This window comes from Lissotriton helveticus (assembly GCF_964261635.1).
Source record: "Lissotriton helveticus chromosome 1_1 unlocalized genomic scaffold, aLisHel1.1 SUPER_1_unloc_25, whole genome shotgun sequence".
Classification (NCBI taxonomy): domain Eukaryota; kingdom Metazoa; phylum Chordata; class Amphibia; order Caudata; family Salamandridae; genus Lissotriton; species Lissotriton helveticus.
Genome location: NW_027611665.1, coordinates 494,561 through 509,257, shown reverse-complemented (window position 1 = coordinate 509,257; position 14,697 = coordinate 494,561). Strand labels below are relative to the sequence as shown.

The 14,697-nt window shown below is 41.1% G+C and overlaps 1 pseudogene; it reads left to right on the top strand.

Annotated features, from left to right (window-relative positions):
• The first annotated feature begins 1,120 nt into the window (after window positions 1–1,120).
• Window positions 1,121–2,154, top strand: LOC144805794 (uncharacterized; annotated as a pseudogene).
• The last annotated feature ends 12,543 nt before the right edge of the window (window positions 2,155–14,697 follow it).

The following is a 14,697-nucleotide window of genomic DNA, read 5'->3' as shown; positions in this document are numbered from 1 at the left end:
CCTGAAGTAATTTGTGTTATCTCTATTCTACAGGGCATGGACATCAATTAATGAAACGGACATTCAGACTCCACTGGTACCATCTGAGGTGCTCTCAAATGACTTTGGCAGCAATTGCACTGAGCAGAAAGCATCGTAAAACAAAACAAAGAAATAACCGGTTGGCAGCCAGCAGAATCTATCGGCAAACAACACAAATCAAGAATGAACTAAAAGTGTACAGAAATGTTTAATTTTTTCAGATCGAATTGAAATGAGTCAATGGGCACACTCTATTGAGAAACTATACACTCAAGTATGGAACGGGTTCTAGTGACCTATCAGCAAAAACACACTGATGAGAAACCTTATCCATGCACTGAATGTGGGAAATGTTTCAGGTACCCATCATTAATGTATAGGCACCAGCAAAAACACACAGATGATAAACCACATACATGTTCGGAGTGTGAGAAAAGTTTTAGTTTCCCATCGTTACTGTACAGGCATCAGCAAATACACAAAGGTAAGAAATCATATTCATGTGATGAATTCGGAATGATATTTAGTCAAAAAATAATATTAACCCGACACACACAAAAATACGTGGGTGCATCACCTGTGGCATCTCCTAGCTATGGAGAGTATGCCACTAAGTGTGGATGGGAAGGGTAAATATTTTGCGAAACTCTGGTCACCTTTCCTGCATCTCCTCACTCAAGACATGAGAGAAGTGACATGCCTGAAATATTTACAGATCCTCAAGCTTGTCCCCCTGGAGCTGTTGGGCCCCCTTTCATTCTTAGGTGGATCATGCAGATAACAATATAAATGATGGAGTGGTGCCTCGGGAGGAAGGTCTTTATCTATTGATGGAACTGGTGCAGAGGTGGATGGGGGAGGGATTGGGAGGTGGGGGGGATGTTTAGTTAGATTGTCTTGTACTTTGATTTGCTGTTTTGTTCTTACAGATGTCCATAAATAGGAAATCAGTATGACAGTCCTACTCGTTGGTCGTTACTGTGTTAATCCTACACGTTGTATGTCTTATAGCAATACTTTGGTATTCATTTTTGCTCTGCCGACCTTAGGATATAGGTAGGAAGCTCTGTACTATGATTCTGATTTCCGAATAATAAAAATGATTGTTTCTAAAAAACACGTGGGTGAAAAAGCAAAGCTGTGCTCAGAATGTGGAAAGACTTTCAGGTTAATTCAGCACTTTCGAATTCACACTGGAGAAAAACCATATACATGTTCTGAGTGTGGGAAGAGTTTTAGGGCACGATGGTCATTTGATGCACATTAACGAATACACACTGGAGATAAGCCATATTCATGTAAGGAGGGTGGAAGGTGCTTCACTCGCCATTCAGTACTAACTCAACATGAACGAAGACTCACTGGTGAGAAGCTCTACAAATGCAGTGAATGTGGAAAGAGTTTCAACTCCTTAACATCATTGGGTCGTCACCAGCGGACACACACTGGTGAGAGACCATTCGAGTGCACCGTGTGCTGGAAAGGTATTAGGGAACTATCATCTTTGTACACGCACCAGAGTATACACACCGGTGAGACCCCATTTGCTTGTACAGAGTGTGGGAAGGCTTTCCAATTAAAAGCAACATTGCAGCGACATCAGTGGAAACATACTGGTGAAAAACCATAGAAATGTACAGAGTGTGGGAAAGGTTTGAGTGACCTGTCATCACTGTATAATCACCAATTAATACACACAGGTGAAAAGCCATTTCACTGCAGTGAGTGTGGGAAGGCTTTCAGATTAAAGACTTCTTTTCAGCAACATAAACAAATTCACACATGTGAAAAACCATACTCCTGTTCCGATTGTGGGAAAGCTTTTAGATTGAAAGCATGTTTTATGCAACACCAACAAATACACACAGGTGAAAAACCTTATGTATGTTCAGAATGTGGGAAAGCTTTCAGATTGAAAGTATCATTGCAGCATTACCAGTGGAGACACACTGGTGAAACTGCATATACATGTATTGAGTGTGGAAACATGTTCAGATTTCAAAGATCATTCCAGCAACACTTGAAAATTCACAAAGGTGTAAAATTGTTTGCATGTTGAGACTGTGGGAAGTCTTTCAGGTTAAAGGACTCTTTCCGGAAACACCAACAAATGCACACAAGCGAGAAACTGTACAAATGTTCAGAATGTGGGATGGCATTCAGATTAAAATGCTCTTTTCAGAAACACCAACACATTCACACATGGGAGAAAGCATACACCTGTTCAGAATGTGGGAAGCCTTTCAGATTGAAAGAATCATTACAGTTACACTGATGGAGGCATATTGGTGAAAACCCATATAATTGTACTGAGTGTGACAAGAGTTTTAGTAGGCCAGCGTCATTGCATATACACCAGGTGACAAACAGGAAATGAACTATGTCAAATTACCAAGATCCGTATGTGAGCTGCAGATCACAGTGGCGTACTCTGGCAGGATAGCCTTAGCCCTGCATCCATCTGATGTATAAATTGTGCACTAATATTACTTGCATTAATAGTTCTACACAGAGAAAACTGCAGAATAAAATGGTATATAAACAAGCATTGCCAAAGCTAATATGTCTGGGATGCATTTTATAAGCCAGAAATACTGGGAATTTCAAAAGTCTTCAATTGCACTGAATTTGTATTTAGCAAAGACCCACCTGCAGTAGAAAAGCCGGATGTGTTGTAACTTGGTTGCTAGGCATCAAAGGTTGGTTCTTTAAATGGAAACAACACAAGGAAAGTCTCCTTTGCTATGCTTTGAAATGTATTTTATTCTTCCCATTATTGAAACAAAAAGTCTAGCTGTGAAAAAATGATTGCTTTTTGTACACAGTGCATGCAGAGTAAAAAAACCTGAATTTGACATAAAGTGTGTTTGTTGGGTCTGCTTTTTGCTATAAAACAGTCCCTTGTGCACTGCATTAGAGCAGCTTCATCATAATAATAATAATAATAATAATAATAATACTAAAGTTTATATAGCGCGAACAGCTACCTCACAAGGAGGTGTCCCGGCACTTTGTAAGCAACACGATAAACTGAGTAGTAGCAGGGCGGCTTAAACGCTGATTACTGATTAAAAAGCCATGTCTTTAGCTGTTTCCTGAAAAGGGGCTTAGAAATTGCATTGCGAATAAAAAGTGGAAGGGCGTTCCACAATTTAGCAGTTCTCGCCGAAAAAGCTCTACCTACGAGGCGAGCCTTAGCGAAACGGGGGACAGAGATCAAGTTCAGGGCATTCGAACGTAGAGAGCGTACTTGCATAAAGCTGGGGAATCTAGATTTAAGATAGTTTGGGCACTTTCCCTGCAGAGCCCGATAAGCCTATGTCAGTGCTTTAAAATCAATCCTGGATGCCACAGGCAATCAGTGAAGATTGCGCAGATGCGGGGAGATATGTCTAAAAGGAATATGTTTAATCGGCCTTGCCGCCGCATTCTGCATTATCTGTAATCACCGAGTCACATACTTAGGCAAACCAAGATAGAGTCCATTAGCGTAGTCCAGCCTAGATGTTACAGTGGCATGGACTACTAATTTACGACAATCTTGCGGCAAAAGATCCAAGAACTTTCCAAGGTTTCTAAGTTTTGTAAAGCAACCCGCCGCTACCTGTTGGATATGAGCAGAGAAGGAGAGGTCAGCATCCCATCTCACCCCCAGGTTTTTGGCACTTGTGCTAGGAGGGGCGGGCCCCATTTCACGTATGAAATTGCTTTGATACCCCAGTTGGCTATTAAAGTAAAAAGAGGGTCTAAATACACATTAAAAAGCAGGGGGCTTAAAGCAGAGGCCTGGGGAACCCCACATCAAAGAGGTATAGGTTTGGATGAAAACGGGCGTAGGGCGACTTTCTGCGATTAGGCGCTCAGATAGGACTGCATGCAGGCACACACATTCTCGCCCAGACTAACATTTTAAAGTCTTTGAAGCAATCTAACATGATCGACCGTGTTGAAAGGCGCAGATAAATCCAGGAGCACCAGCATTGCTGATGCCCCTGAATCTAGTGCCCACCTAATTGATTCTGCCACCTCTATAAGGGCGGTCTCGGTGCTGAAGCCAGGCCGAAAGCCTGACTGTGTTTCATGCAATATCGCATTGCTTTCAATAAAGCAATTCAGTTGGCGTTGTACTAGCTTCTCTAGTATTTTCCCCGGCGCGGGTAAGAAAGAAATTGACCTGAGGTTGCTAAGATCATCTGTGGCTCCATTTGGTTTCTTTTTCAGCGGAAGCACTGTAGCATGTCTCCAACAGTCAGGGAATATTCCGGTCTCCAGAGAGGTGTTCCAGATATGAGTGAGAGTGTCTAACACAAAAGGAGAAATCATTTTCCACAGTTTGGGAGGGCATGGGTCATCGGGTGCTCCTGATTTACATTTATCTATTTCGGCTAGTGCCTCCTGCTGCACGATTGGTCGAAAGCAGGGAAGCGACTGAGCCCATGCAGTGCTCAAAGAGAAATCTGACTTCTCTGTCATGACAGAGACAGAGAATGTATCATACACCTTTTTTATTTTATTATTAAAAAAGTTTGAGATCTCTTCACACAGAGCTGGAGTCGAAGTCACTTCCGACTCAATTGCTCTTGGTTTAAAAAAAGACTGAACTACCTTAAAAACTTCTTTGCTTGACTGGTAGGAGGTGGATTGATGAACCAAGCAGCCATAGCATGAGTTGAGAGCTGTGTACCTGCTCTTATTTCCTGCAGAAAGTGAGTTCAATCACTGAGCCGTTTGGGCTGCCGGACGTGTCCTCTGGTTTGAGATTTGTTGCACAAACAAGTAAAGCTCGCCTGGAATGACGTGCTGTAGGTGGATTGTAATATGGAGTTTTTGTTAAAGGAGGTAGGCCTTTAGCAAGAAACAGCAAGAACAGCAAGAAAAGCTGTAGCCTTCGCCAGAGGGGGAAGCTTTAGGCCTCTGGTAACCATGATAGAGCTTAGAGGGCGGAAGAGAAGTATGACCTGGAATAGTTTTGCAGCTGTGTTCTGGGTTCTGTATCTTCGTAATTACTGGGTCAGCTGCTTCAAGCTTTATATCTTTCATGTCATCTAGTAGGGAGAGCCCTGGGCTAATGGTGATTGGCACTTTTGATGGAATTTTAAATACTAGACTATTCAACATAGACATCCCATCCTGTAAATTGATCCCTTTGTAACCTGGTTCAATCGAAGTGCCAGCAGGAGGCTGATACTCAGTGTTCCACCTAAAATCCTTACTTGGAGTGTCGGGTTAGGAATGTGGCTCATTTGACCAGATAGTGGGTAAGGCTGTTTGGGCAGTGTCCAGGAGGGTGTTAATGCAAGCTAGTATCTCAGTTCTTGATGTTTTGGTTTGAGGTAATTTCTTCGCATCCACAGCTCTGGCTGCAAGGCCTTGGCCAATGGCACATGACTATAAGTTGGATGGGTTTCACCTTTAGTGTAATCCCTCTGTCATTCACCTAGTTGTAGAAGTTGAGTTTGAAAGAGGTGATCAGCTCCTTTAGTGGTCGGAGGTATATGTAGAAGAGGGAGATGGTGAATCCTTGGGAATCTCCAGCAGCGAAGGGAAACTAGTTGGACAGACAGTGAGTGCTTCCCCGCTCCGGTGATGCTTGCTCCTCTCATTACTCAAGAGTGCCACAGAGGCACGGGTAAACGGCCTTCTCTCCTTGAGGTATCTCAGATTCCTTGGGTTCAGCGGCCTCTCCGTCACTTCTCTCAGACACCTCAGCGGCCTCCCCAATAGGTGCATTACATACATGCCGACATTTTACCTCAAGAAAGTGAGAGATTTTGAAAAACAAAGCAGGCTCATCATCGTGCCACAGAAAGCCTTGCTGCCCATTGGACTTCAAGCCCCAGCCTACCTTGCGGTTGGAACCGCCGCCAACGCCCCCTGAACGCGCCCAGATGTGCATAGAGTGTGCTCGGGGCTCCTCCGACATGGAAGCCTGTCATCTATTTTATTTATTTTTTATTTTTAAAGTTTTGTATAGCGTTAGCTAGACCCATAGGTATCAGAGCGCTTCACATACATATTGTGCAAAGCCGAAGAGCCTTACATTACATAGAAGGCTGACAGTAAGTACGCAAACTACGGATAAAGAATACAGTATGAGCAATAAGTAACTGTGCAATGGAGGGGGAGGGGAAGAAAAAAAGAAAAACAAGGAGATTAGCATAGTCCGTTCACCAACAATCCTAGAATGGGAGTCAACTCGGTGTATTGAGGTCTAGGTTAGTTGACGTTGTTCAGGAAAGTATTTGTTAAGGAGATGGAGTTTGAGGTCTCTTTTGAAAGATGTAAGGATGGCGTTCCCATAGTCGATTTTAGAGAGAACCAGGGATTGAACTACTGTCTTGAGGTCATCATGGGGAAGAAAAGGTTTCAATTTCTTGAGGTGTTTTAGCGAGAAAGGAGCACTTAGTGCAGAGTTTTTGATGTGGGCCTCCATTGATAGGTTCTTGTCAAGGGTGATGCCTAGAGACTTGACTGAGTCGGATAGAACGAGCGGGCAGTTTAGGGCAACCAGATTCTTATGCCACTCTTGGATAGGACGATGGTTAATTTTTTGAGAGAATAGGATCAGTTCCGTTTTATCTGGGTTGAGCTTTAAGTGATTGACGTAGAACCAAGTTTGAATCTCCGTTAGAGCGGTATTGAGGTGTTGGATGTCTTCGGGGGTCTTTATTTTGAAATAGATTTGGGTGTCGTCAGCATAAAGGTTGTAACTCACTCCAGCTTTTTTCAAGATGATTGTGAGGGGCTCCATGAAGAGATTGAAGAGGGACGGGGATAGGATTGAGCCTTGAGGCACCCCAAGTGTGACTTTTGTCGGCTTCAATAGACACAGAAGTAGAAGCGGGGCAGGTAATGAGGGAAAGAGTGTTTGCGGTTTGAATGAAGGATTGATCAATTTTCGAGACTTTATTGGTGAAGAAGGTGGCAATTTCTTCACAACGCTCATTTGAGGCTTCGATATCTTGAGAGGGGGTGCCGTTAGTTTGGATTTTGACAATGCTGAAGAGTTCTCTTGGTCTGTTTTTCGCCAGATCTAGTTAGCTGCAGAAAAAGGACACCTTTTCCCTGAAAATGTGTTTTTTGTATGCCAGACATCGTGCCACAGAAAGTCTCGCTGCCCAGGGGACTTCAAGCCCAAGCCTGCCTTGTGGCTGGAACTGTCACCAAATATCCCTGACTGTGCCCAGAGGTGCATAAAGAGTGCTCGGACTGGCGGGGCGGGCGAGCCCGGTCCAAGGATGCGCCCATCAGAGCCAGGAAGAGGCTGGGCTAGGCCTACCCTCTCAGTCTTATGGTCTATGTGCAAGCCTCCTGGTAATGTGATCTGATCCTAAGAAGATTAACTGAGTCTCTTCTGTATAGTAAGTTTTCTTTCCTACTTGTGGCTGTGACTCTTTTTTTTAAAAAACAATTTTTAATTGATTTTATGTTGCAAACAAAACCATCTTAAATTGTTTACATTTTACATGGATAAAATACATAATGCCAGGATCCAAATTAAAAAAGAAAAAGATGAGCACAACAAAACAAACATAAAGCGAGAGAATATTTAGGTTGTTTCCTCATGAATCCATTGTTGTATCGGAGCCCAGATTTTCATCCCTAGTTGTTTCTTCTTTCTTCCTTTTGTTGCATATATAGCAGATTCAAAATTAAATTTTGCTAATAAACGAGCTCTCCACGTAGAAAACAATGGTGATTCCGGATTAATCCATTCCTGAGTAATACATGCCCGGAATTCGGCCACCATAATAAAAATCAAGTGTTGGTGCTCTCTTTCTACAGTCTCTATTGATAGTCCAAATAAAATCAGTTCTGGTCATAAAGTTATTGTTCTCCCTGTAATTTTTTCAATAAAAAGTTGAATCTCTGAGATAATACTTCGTAATTTGAAACAAGAAAAAAACATATGTAGTGCATCTGCTCCAATCTGTGTACATCGGTTGCAAGTTATACCAACAGTAGCCCCCCATTTCATGATTTTAGCTGGTGTGTGATAGAGATCGAACATAACCATATAATGTTGAATTCGTGATCGCCCTGTAATTAGGATAGCATTGGCTGTCTTAATTGATTCTTTCATCATTAGGTCATTTACACCAAATTTCTCCTCCCATCTATGTTGGGTCGCTGAGAGATCGTCTGGAAGGAATATTATAAAAAGGTTATAAAAAAAACTATTTTTCTTTTAACGTAGAGATTCTCTATCATCGGAATCGTTTTTAACCCTTGACGATCATTAAGGGAAAAAGATTTTAAAAAGCTAAAGATCTGTAGATATTTAAAGTAATCATGAATAGGGATTCTAAATTTCTGTTGTAGTTCAGAGAAGGTAGATATAGTGATGGAGCTGGGCGAGTATAGATGACTCTGGTAGTATATACCACTATTATTCCATCTTTTCATTACCGCATCTCTAAAAATGGGAGGATAACACTGTGGAGAATTTAAGGGAGTATATCTCGTCATTTTTGGAATCCCGCCAGTTTTCTTATAATTCTCCATACTTTATAGGCTGCCAATATAATCTTGAATTTCGTTTTTTTATAGCAGCTTGGTTCTATTATTCTTAAAAATTGGTTATTAGCTTCCATACCTAGAACTAATTCATATATCGATGGGGAATGTGCATATGATATGGGGGTTTTATTACCCACAATTAAAGGAGATATAAATGGATACACTGTGGCCAAATAATAAAATAGAAAATACGGAGCTGCCCATCCACCTCTATCCCTTGGTAAGATCATTTTTTATAAGCTCTCCTGATGCCTTTATATCCCCATAAGAATCTTCCTGTCATTCTTTCAAGTTGCTTGAAATATTCAAGCGGGAATTCAAAAGGAACTGTTCTGAATAAATATATACATTTTGGAAGAATAAGCATTTTTAGCACATTGTTCCTGCCATGTAAAGATAAACGCAGATGATCTATTCTTTCCAGAGTTGAGTTGGCTTTTCTCAGGATCGGAGCAAAGTTAAGATTAGGAATCTTCGAGATAGGAGTGGTATTTTAATCCCTAAATAAGTTGCTTCGGAAACAATATTATTAAGAAGCGGGGACATTTTGGCCCACGTAAATTATTTGTGTTTTAGATAAGTTTAATTTGTATCCTGAAAAAGAGCCAAAATTTGCTGTTAATTCTTCGATTCTAGGGAAAGCTCTCTCAATGTCCCTGGAGAGTACTACCAGATCATCTGCGTAGGCAAGGGCTCTATATTTGATACCGCCCACTTCCACCGGAACTATGTGCTCATCATGATTTACTTGGTTAAGGAGGATATCGATATAAATACCAAAAAGAAGAGGGGAGGATGGGCACCCTTGTCGTGTTCCACGCTGGATAGGAAATAAAGTTGATTTCGCAGTCCCAATTTTTACAGTTGAAGTTGGGTTTTTATACAAGGCTCTAAAGGCGGTTATAATCTTTGGACCGAAGCCCTTTACACTTAATAGATCCCAAAGATAGGGCCATGCCACCCTATCGAATGCCTTTTCGGCATCCAATAGGGTGATCCCTATTGAGGTTTTAGTTCCCTCAGCCCAGTCCATGATAGCAATAACTCTCCTTACATGATCTGCAGTGTCTCTGCTTGGGATAAACCCATGTTGCCAGCGAGATATGATTGTTGCGATTATTTTTGACAATCGTGTAGCTAATATTTTTGAGTATACTTTGCTATCAGTGTTTATTAATGAAATTGGTCTGTATGACGCTGGGTTTAATGGATCCTTATCTTTCTTAAGAAAGGTCATTATTAATGATTGGGCCCAGGAGTCCGGTGGAGAGCCTCTCTGTGCTTCATGAAAAGTAAGAAGTATGTCTTGTTTTATGAGATTCCTAAAAAGCGTATAAAATTCCAATGGTATACCATCGGGTACCGTTGCTTTTCCTATTGCTAGCGATGTTAGTGCCTTTTCAATTTCTTCCCAGGTGATTTCCCTTTCTAAATCTATTCTTTGATCATTAGAGAGAGATGGTAAAGCATTGGCTCTAGCAAAATTCATACATTGTTGTGATGAATAAGTATCATCTTTATATTGATATAATTTTTGATAGAATTGGCAAAAAGCTTCAAGTATTAAATCCGGGTTATTATGTATCTGTCCTGTTGCGTCTTGAATTGAATCTATTGTATTAAATACTTCTTTTTGTCTAATTCTCTTAGCCAGAAGTTTCCCTGCGTTTTCAGCCATCTCATACAATTGAGATCTATTGCTAATTTTTCCGCCAGATTAGAAGCAAATGATTCATATAGAGCAGCTTTATGAATTGCCAGGTTTGTTTCAATATCTGATATTGATTGATTTTGACTAATAGCAGTTACTAATTTTTTCCCCAGAGTAAGATATTTTTGTAGCCTTGATCTACCTTTTCTCGTATAATTTTTTGTTTTATAATAACATACGATAGTGACTCGTGTCAGGTGATTCAAGTCACTCTTACCTTCAAGGCTGTGCAATCTTACCTGTAAGGTGCTTGACGGGTTTTGCAGAGACGCTATGAGCCAAACTCCCTGAAACCTATCCTACCTCTGGTGATTCGTAGATCTACACGCCAAGATGCTGGATAGCTAAAAGGGAGAGTGGCCGGATCTGACGCTAATGCGAGTTCTTGTAGTCGACCTGCAAAGCAACAAGCTCTCCTTAGTGTCTTATTCTCCAAAAGATTAACTCTGTCTCTAATTAAACCCTATACTGTACAACTGAGATGCTTTTCTGTTAAATATCCTACCTGCGATCTACCAAGAATGGCTTCGCGTCCTGGAAGTGGTGTAATGTGTCAATACAGCTTAGCAGAGATGTGTTGATGAAGAATATTCAGTTCTTGAAGTTTAGTGCTGGGTGAAGTAGTTTCACTACAAAGATACAAAGGCAAAATTATACCTATTCTACAACATGAAATCCTAAACCAAGTTCTTTAGCTTTCTCTTCTATCACACTCCAACTTACTTCTTTACTAACTGTGAAGTCTTTCACCACTTCCACATTTTCTGATGGGTTGATTCCCTGTTTAAAGAATCTTAAAAGATATACACAACAAACAAAGGTATATATTGCAAACAAGAAATATACATAAACCAGAAAGGTTCTTAACACCTAAACGGAATTCACTATTCACATGAAATGCTTCTCAAACCAAGTTCGCATTGACCATGATAAAACAATGTCTTTTTAGTTGCATGAATTCTCCTCTTGTGTTCAGAGAGAATAGTTCCAAAAATAGTTCTTTTTTAAAAAAAAGGTAGCTAGCGATGGGCGCCAAAGAAGAATCGAGGGTGCACTTAGCTTTTGAAATCTCCTTGTAGCATTGTCCAGAGTCAGTGTTCCAAACGATGTTCTCCAAACAGGATGCCCAGGAAGAATACCGGAGCTCTTCTGAGGACGCGCGATGTTTCTTCTTGCCAGGCTGGAAGGCTAAGCGTCTTCCAGAAGCCTGGGTGTGGTTTTTATAGAGGAACCACACCCAAACGTAGAGACGCATGCGTGCCTTCAGACGCTGTATTTCCCTCTTAGCGTGCAGAGAGAAATGTCAAACAAACGCGTCTTTTGGTTTCTGACAGGAGCGGAACACACGCGTTTATCTGAAAGCATCTAACGCGTGTTTCCGCCTGTCAGCTAGAACGTGGCAGAAACAAACATTACTTATGGTCTCGAGTTAACATTTGCCAAAACGGATTAACCCCTGCTTCCACCGCCAAGAGTCACAAAAAGGAAGTCAGTGTTAAAACAGAATTAAGTACACACAATCATGCGTTACAAAGATCATTATATAAACACCTTATCACGGAGTGCAGGATGCACGGGACAGGGGTGGGTTTCCTAATTGGAGTATAAATTCCTTTTTTTTAAAGTGCATGTTGCGGACTTGCTACTCCTAAGGGGGTCGCGGCTTATCATCATGACAGTACCCCCCTCGTAGAATCCCTCCTAATACAGTAGGAACTGGCTTGGGCTTGTTAGGGTACTTAGCATGAAAGACTTTCAGAATCTTTGGAGCATTTTGTAGGTTCACCAACGGTTCCCAAGTTCTTTCCTCAGGACCGTAACCTTTCCAGTCAACTAGATAATGTAATTTTCCTTTTACCCTTTTCGAGTCTAGAACAGCTTTGACCTCAAATTCTGGAGTACCGTCAATATCTATAGCTGGAGGATTTTTAAGACTTCTGGTTCCGAGACTACAGGGTTTGATCAAGGACATGTGAAATACAGGATGAATGCGAAACCTAGCTGGTAATGTTAGTTTCACACAAACGGGATTAACCAATTTTTCGATAGGGAAAGGACCTATGAATCTGGGGCGAAAAGTCTTGTGACATTTCAATTTAAGATTCTTAGTTGCCAACCAGACCTTGTCTCCTACCGAATACTGTGGGGATTCAGAACGATGTTTGTCAGCATACCTTTTTTGGGTCTCTTTGGCTTGTGCTAAATGTAGTTGAGCCTCTTGCTGAATACCAACTAGATCCTTTACATAATCTGAAACTGCTGGAACTAAGGTTGAACACAAATCTGATCCTAGTATTTCCTTAGGATGATAACCAAAAGTGCAGAAAAAAGGGGACATACCTGTAGAAGAATGGTCAGCATTATTATATGCGAATTCTGCAGCCCAAAGAACATCTGACCAGTCCTGATCGTGAGTGACCAACAGGCAACGTAAAAGTTGTTCAACAGTTTGATTCGTGCGCTCCGTTAACCCATCAGTTTGAGGATGGTAACTCGTAGAGGTGCGAATCTCCATGTTCAAAGCCTTCCCCACATTACGCCAGAAATGAGAAATAAACTGCGGACCTCTGTCTGAAATTAAAACTGATGGTATACCATGTAATTTCACTACTTCTTTCATGAAAATTTGAGTCAATTCTGAAGCTGTAGGAAGCTTAGTAAGAGGTATGAAATGAGCATAACGAGTGAAATGATCCACTACAGTAAGTATTGTAGTATAACCTGACTTGGAGCGGGGTAACTCAACAATGAAATCTAGCGACACTGTATGCCAAGGCTGAGGTGGTAAAGTCAATGGCAATAAGAGCCCACTAGGAGCATGATGTACAGGTTTGTTCTGACTACAAACAGTGCAAGTATCCACGTATTGTTGTATGTCTTTATACAATGAAGGCCACCAAAACTTTCTCTTGATCAACTGATACATTTTAGTAACTCCAGGATGTATGGACAGAGAAGTATCATGATATAACTGTAAAACCTTTTTTTGAAGAGATTCAATGGGTACAAAAACTTGATTATTCATGTACAAAACATTTTCTTTCCATTGTAACAAAGGATAGGCTTTACTCCAAGTCTCCTTTGATTGTGATTGGAATGCCTCTTTAAGATCTAATACAACATCTGAATCTACTAAACCAACAAGAAAACGTTCAGCAGGGATTATCGGAAGTACAGGTTCTTGTCTTATGTTCATATCATCACTACCTCCGATCCTTGATAAAGCATCCGCTTTATTGTTTTCTTTTCCAGGCCGATAGGTGATGATAAAGTCAAAATCATTAAAAAACAAAGTCCACCTTAGCTGTCGAGCCGACAAAGCCTTTACAGATTTAAGTGATTGGAGGTTTCTGTGATCTGTGTAAATGGTCACCGGATGTCTGGCCCCTAGCAAGTAGTGTCGCCATTCTTTGAAGACAGCTTTAATGGCTAGCAATTCTCTATCTGCGATGGCATAATTCTGTTCTGTAGGATTGAGTTTTCTGGAGAAAAAGGCAACCGGATGCATTTGGCCAGTATTGGTACTTCTTTGGGAGAGTATGCCTCCAATCGCGAATTGAGATGCATCGGCCTCAACGATAAATGGTTGGGAAGGATCAGGGTGTCTTAAAATTGGAGCAGTAGTAAATTGAGTTTTCAATTTCTGAAAAGCCTTTTCAGCTTCAGCATCCCATTCAAATTTCACGTTTTTTCTCAATAATTTAGTGATCGGGGTGATTATTTGTGAAAAATCCTTAATGAATCGCCTATAGAAATTTGCGAATCCCAGAAAGCTCTGAATTTGTTTAACACTGTTGGGAATGGGCCAATCAATTATGGCTTGCACCTTCTTTTGATCCATCTCTATGCCTGAAGGGGTGAGGATATACCCCAAAAAATCCACGGTGGTAACATGGAATAAACTTTTCTCTAATTTCACAAATAGAGAATTCTGCAAAAGCTGTTTCAAAATGGCTCGTACCTGCTTCACATGCTCAGAAGTGTTTTTGGAGTAGATGAGGATATCGTCAATATAGACAATACAACAAACATCAAGAAATTCCCTTAAAACCTCATTTATGAAGAATTGAAATGCTGCTGGAGCGTTGCAGAGTCCGAAGGGCATGACTTGATACTCATATAGTCCAAACTTGGTGCGGAAAGCTGTTTTCCATTCATCACCCTCTCGGACTCTTACTAGATGATATGCTCCTCGTAAATCTAGTTTCGTATAGATTGCTGCATCCTTTACCTGATCAAGCAAAGTCGGGATTAATGGCAATGGGTACCTATTCTTGACTGTCATGTTGTTAATTGCGCGATAGTCGATGCAAGTACGCAATTCTCCTCCCTTCTTTGGTATAAAAAATAAAGGAGAGGAGACTGGGGACTTAGAATGTCGGATAAAACCATTGGCAAGGTATTCATCCAAGTATGACCTGAGATGTTCATTTTCCTTCTCCGTA